Source organism: Procambarus clarkii, unplaced genomic scaffold (assembly GCF_040958095.1).
Source record: "Procambarus clarkii isolate CNS0578487 unplaced genomic scaffold, FALCON_Pclarkii_2.0 HiC_scaffold_2243, whole genome shotgun sequence".
In the NCBI taxonomy this organism is placed as follows: domain Eukaryota; kingdom Metazoa; phylum Arthropoda; class Malacostraca; order Decapoda; family Cambaridae; genus Procambarus; species Procambarus clarkii.
In genome coordinates this window covers 172-6556 of record NW_027191250.1, presented here as the reverse complement: position 1 = coordinate 6556, position 6385 = coordinate 172, and the positions used below count along the sequence as shown (strand labels likewise).

General features: G+C 42.9%; 2 non-coding genes across 2 annotated transcripts; both read right to left on the bottom strand.

Annotated features, from left to right (window-relative positions):
• Positions 1–2525: 2525 nt before the first annotated feature.
• On the bottom strand, positions 2526–2718 carry LOC138362646 (U2 spliceosomal RNA). The gene has a single exon (XR_011227847.1). It is a non-coding gene; the product is annotated as a U2 spliceosomal RNA (small nuclear RNA).
• A 2529-nt stretch (positions 2719–5247) lies between these two features.
• Positions 5248–5440, bottom strand: LOC138362645 (U2 spliceosomal RNA). Its single transcript, XR_011227846.1, has one exon. It is a non-coding gene; the product is annotated as a U2 spliceosomal RNA (small nuclear RNA).
• Between the last annotated feature and the right edge of the window lie 945 nt (positions 5441–6385).

Below are 6385 nucleotides of genomic sequence, written 5' to 3'. Positions count from 1 at the left end.
AGGATGCATGGTTGCTCTGCAACACCAGGCAACAATTGCGGCTAGAAACCACGTAGCGAGTTTCAATTGCAAAAGGGCATGTGATTATCGTTGAGTACTATTCGAATTCAAGCATACATATAAACGCCATGCAGTAAAGGCTTTAACCATTTCTTACCTGATCAATGAATTTATATATATATGCAAATTCATGATATTACATGGTTTCATTCATGAGTAGTGAATATGTAACTGGCGGCAAAGTGGTAAACAGACTCGCGTGGCGTTTCACGAATTCGCTCCTGGCCAGGGAGTATAGCGCTTAACTCTAATACATAAACCTCCATTTGTCATGTGTCTTAAGGTAGCTACAGCTTTTGAAAAGTACAATAACGAATTAAAAGTGCAAGGGGCCTGTTACGCCAACGCTCGTCAAAAAATATAAATAGGAGACGTTCTCTCTCTGATACCATAACAGAAAACGAACAGCACTATTACGCGCCAACTATTCCATTTTTGTATATATATCACGACTTTTTCACATCTAACACTTTGCTTGATACATCGTTTTCACAAACCGGAGACGAGGCGAAGCGAGGCAGGGCTGGGTGGCGAGAGGCTAGAGGCTAGAGGCGAGAGGCGAGAGGCGAGAGGCGAGAGGCGAGAGACGAGAGACGAGAGACGAGAGACGAGAGACGAGAGACGAGAGACGAGAGACGAGAGACGAGAGACGAGAGACGAGAGACGAGAGACGAGAGACGAGAGACTAGAGACTAGAGACGAGAGACGAGAGACGAGAGACGAGAGACGTGACGTGATGCCATGCCATGCCATGCCATGCCATGCCATTCAATGCCTTGTGATTCAATACCATGCAGTTCAATGCGATGCGATGCAATGACATGCGATTCGATGCCATGCGAGGCGAGGCGAGGCGATGCATCATCTAACATAACGGGATTCCCTGGAAAACGACTCTGTTGTTGAATGAACAACAAAGTTAAGATATAAGAAGATGTAAGTAATTCGAGAAGTCTGAGTACTGTAGGTACTATAGCAAATTCATTGCTTAATATATGTGAATGTGTAAGGAATCCATCCATCGCTTTTACCGAGTATACAAATACTCGGTCATTGTTGGTGTTTAGGGAGGTAAATGAAGTATTGCAAAGCTAATTACGAAACTAGCTTTCACAATGACATTTGGTGGTTGGTCGCTTTGCAAATTATAGTAGATTCTATATCAATTTTATTCGTTATTTTACGTGAATGAATGTGTGCCTGCTAAATAAAGAATGTAAATATACGTCGGTGGTGTTTAGAGGGGTGAATGAAGCATTTGAAATCTAAATAGGAAACTAGCATTCAAATGGAGAGGGGTGAGAGTGCAGGTGCGCTTGAACTTGGGTGGGTTCTGGGTTTCATTGACGTATATATTACAGGTGAATGTGTGCATCGAATGCTCGATTGAAGTATATAAATACACATTGTTAGTGTGTATTGAGGTAAATGATGGATTGTAAAGCTAATCAAGACACTGGAATTCACTTTGAGGCTAGTGGCTGGCCGGCTGGCAGGCAAGCGTGGAAGTGGCAAACGATCGTTGAGTTGCCGTGTAAAACCACACCAAAGCAACACCTCCCTCCATCTCAAGTCGAATTTCGTCTTTATTACGCATTGGTACATTCCAGCAATGGTAAATTAAATAGATAAACGTCTAATCTTGATGTATGTATGAATATAATTTCGCCGTCAGAGCCGACTAAGGAATTCCGAGTGATATACACACACACTCCTCCCTCCCTCCCTCCCTCCCTCACAAGGGAGAGTGAGTAATTCTGTAAAAAAAAGAAGAGCATGCCAACAATGGGTAACTATTATAGTTAGGTTCTCGATCATAGTAAACCCGTTGATTTAGAGTTTATTTGCACAATGACTACGTCATATTAGATGCCATTTAAATACCAAATCCAGTTCTCCACTAAATGCAGACACAAGTCTAACACTATTCAACCCATCTCTACCAGCCTTTTCATAACAAACCACTAAGCTATCTAAACCAGTTTCCACACTTATATAAATAGAGAAAAACTTCACCCTATATAACCTATCTCAGAAAACAAACAAAATCAATTAATATTGCACTAACTGGCAACCCCCCCCCCATTCATAAAATCAACTTCTTTCCTTCCACACCAACCATCGTATTTCTTTGCTCGCACATAATCTTTAATCTAAAGTTATTAAATGATATTACTCACCTCACTCTCCTTCTTTCTCCTTCTTCCTTCCTTCCTTCCTTCCTTCCTTCCTTCCTTCCTTCCCTCTAACTCGTTGCAGTTGTTCAGCTTCGACCCATCAAACCCGGACTCGACTGACTCACTTCTGCTGCTCGTTCCAAGGCTTTTTCCTCATACGATGTTGGCTGGTGTGAAGTAATTACTGCAATTCAAATTAACACGATTCATTAATGTACATAACCAATTAACATAATCGTCTCCTACTTGATTTTGACTAGTTGATAGGGTTGTTTTTGGTCTCCCCGAAGGGAGTGGACCGATCCCAGAGGTACTGCAATACCGGGCCGATCCGCGGCAAAGGTGGAGCAAGCTCCTAGCACTTCGCCATGTTGCAAAAATCAGTTTAATATCGAGGATCCCACATGGGGATCGTATCAGATATTAAGCTGATAAGAACAGATACTACACTTTGATCTTAGCCAAAAGGCCGAGAAGCGATAGGATGCATGGTTGCTCTGCAACACCAGGCAACAATTGCGGCTAGAAACCACGTAGCGAGTTTCAATTGCAAAAGGGCATGTGATTATCGTTGAGTACTATTCGAATTCAAGCATACATATAAACGCCATGCAGTAAAGGCTTTAACCATTTCTTACCTGATCAATGAATTTATATATATATGCAAATTCATGATATTACATGGTTTCATTCATGAGTAGTGAATATGTAACTGGCGGCAAAGTGGTAAACAGACTCGCGTGGCGTTTCACGAATTCGCTCCTGGCCAGGGAGTATAGCGCTTAACTCTAATACATAAACCTCCATTTGTCATGTGTCTTAAGGTAGCTACAGCTTTTGAAAAGTACAATAACGAATTAAAAGTGCAAGGGGCCTGTTACGCCAACGCTCGTCAAAAAATATAAATAGGAGACGTTCTCTCTCTGATACCATAACAGAAAACGAACAGCACTATTACGCCAACTATTCCATTTTTGTATATATATCACGACTTTTTCACATCTAACACTTTGCTTGATACATCGTTTTCACAAACCGGAGACGAGGCGAAGCGAGGCAGGGCTGGGTGGCGAGAGGCTAGAGGCTAGAGGCGAGAGGCGAGAGGCGAGAGGCGAGAGGCGAGAGACGAGAGACGAGAGACGAGAGACGAGAGACGAGAGACGAGAGACGAGAGACGAGAGACGAGAGACGAGAGACGAGAGACGAGAGACGAGAGACGAGAGACGAGAGACTAGAGACTAGAGACGAGAGACGAGAGACGAGAGACGAGAGACGTGACGTGATGCCATGCCATGCCATGCCATGCCATGCCATTCAATGCCTTGTGATTCAATACCATGCAGTTCAATGCGATGCGATGCAATGACATGCGATTCGATGCCATGCGAGGCGAGGCGAGGCGATGCATCATCTAACATAACGGGATTCCCTGGAAAACGACTCTGTTGTTGAATGAACAACAAAGTTAAGATATAAGAAGATGTAAGTAATTCGAGAAGTCTGAGTACTGTAGGTACTATAGCAAATTCATTGCTTAATATATGTGAATGTGTAAGGAATCCATCCATCGCTTTTACCGAGTATACAAATACTCGGTCATTGTTGGTGTTTAGGGAGGTAAATGAAGTATTGCAAAGCTAATTACGAAACTAGCTTTCACAATGACATTTGGTGGTTGGTCGCTTTGCAAATTATAGTAGATTCTATATCAATTTTATTCGTTATTTTACGTGAATGAATGTGTGCCTGCTAAATAAAGAATGTAAATATACGTCGGTGGTGTTTAGAGGGGTGAATGAAGCATTTGAAATCTAAATAGGAAACTAGCATTCAAATGGAGAGGGGTGAGAGTGCAGGTGCGCTTGAACTTGGGTGGGTTCTGGGTTTCATTGACGTATATATTACAGGTGAATGTGTGCATCGAATGCTCGATTGAAGTATATAAATACACATTGTTAGTGTGTATTGAGGTAAATGATGGATTGTAAAGCTAATCAAGACACTGGAATTCACTTTGAGGCTAGTGGCTGGCCGGCTGGCAGGCAAGCGTGGAAGTGGCAAACGATCGTTGAGTTGCCGTGTAAAACCACACCAAAGCAACACCTCCCTCCATCTCAAGTCGAATTTCGTCTTTATTACGCATTGGTACATTCCAGCAATGGTAAATTAAATAGATAAACGTCTAATCTTGATGTATGTATGAATATAATTTCGCCGTCAGAGCCGACTAAGGAATTCCGAGTGATATACACACACACTCCTCCCTCCCTCCCTCCCTCCCTCACAAGGGAGAGTGAGTAATTCTGTAAAAAAAAGAAGAGCATGCCAACAATGGGTAACTATTATAGTTAGGTTCTCGATCATAGTAAACCCGTTGATTTAGAGTTTATTTGCACAATGACTACGTCATATTAGATGCCATTTAAATACCAAATCCAGTTCTCCACTAAATGCAGACACAAGTCTAACACTATTCAACCCATCTCTACCAGCCTTTTCATAACAAACCACTAAGCTATCTAAACCAGTTTCCACACTTATATAAATAGAGAAAAACTTCACCCTATATAACCTATCTCAGAAAACAAACAAAATCAATTAATATTGCACTAACTGGCAACCCCCCCCCCATTCATAAAATCAACTTCTTTCCTTCCACACCAACCATCGTATTTCTTTGCTCGCACATAATCTTTAATCTAAAGTTATTAAATGATATTACTCACCTCACTCTCCTTCTTTTCTTCCTTCCTTCCTTCCTTCCTTCCTTCCTTCCTTCCTTCCTTCCCTCTAACTCGTTGCAGTTGTTCAGCTTCGACCCATCAAACCCGGACTCGACTGACTCACTTCTGCTGCTCGTTCCAAGGCTTTTTCCTCATACGATGTTGGCTGGTGTGAAGTAATTACTGCAATTCAAATTAACACGATTCATTAATGTACATAACCAATTAACATAATCGTCTCCTACTTGATTTTGACTAGTTGATAGGGTTGTTTTTGGTCTCCCCGAAGGGAGTGGACCGATCCCAGAGGTACTGCAATACCGGGCCGATCCGCGGCAAAGGTGGAGCAAGCTCCTAGCACTTCGCCATGTTGCAAAAATCAGTTTAATATCGAGGATCCCACATGGGGATCGTATCAGATATTAAGCTGATAAGAACAGATACTACACTTTGATCTTAGCCAAAAGGCCGAGAAGCGATAGGATGCATGGTTGCTCTGCAACACCAGGCAACAATTGCGGCTAGAAACCACGTAGCGAGTTTCAATTGCAAAAGGGCATGTGATTATCGTTGAGTACTATTCGAATTCAAGCATACATATAAACGCCATGCAGTAAAGGCTTTAACCATTTCTTACCTGATCAATGAATTTATATATATATGCAAATTCATGATATTACATGGTTTCATTCATGAGTAGTGAATATGTAACTGGCGGCAAAGTGGTAAACAGACTCGCGTGGCGTTTCACGAATTCGCTCCTGGCCAGGGAGTATAGCGCTTAACTCTAATACATAAACCTCCATTTGTCATGTGTCTTAAGGTAGCTACAGCTTTTGAAAAGTACAATAACGAATTAAAAGTGCAAGGGGCCTGTTACGCCAACGCTCGTCAAAAAATATAAATAGGAGACGTTCTCTCTCTGATACCATAACAGAAAACGAACAGCACTATTACGCGCCAACTATTCCATTTTTGTATATATATCACGACTTTTTCACATCTAACACTTTGCTTGATACATCGTTTTCACAAACCGGAGACGAGGCGAAGCGAGGCAGGGCTGGGTGGCGAGAGGCTAGAGGCTAGAGGAGCGAGAGGCGAGAGGCGAGAGGCGAGAGGCGAGAGACGAGAGACGAGAGACGAGAGACGAGAGACGAGAGACGAGAGACGAGAGACGAGAGACGAGAGACGAGAGAGAGAGACGAGAGACGAGAGACGAGAGACTAGAGACTAGAGACGAGAGACGAGAGACGAGAGACGAGAGACGTGACGTGATGCCATGCCATGCCATGCCATGCCATGCCATTCAATGCCTTGTGATTCAATACCATGCAGTTCAATGCGATGCGATGCAATGACATGCGATTCGATGCCATGCGAGGCGAGGCGAGGCGATGCATCATCTAACATAACGGGATTCCC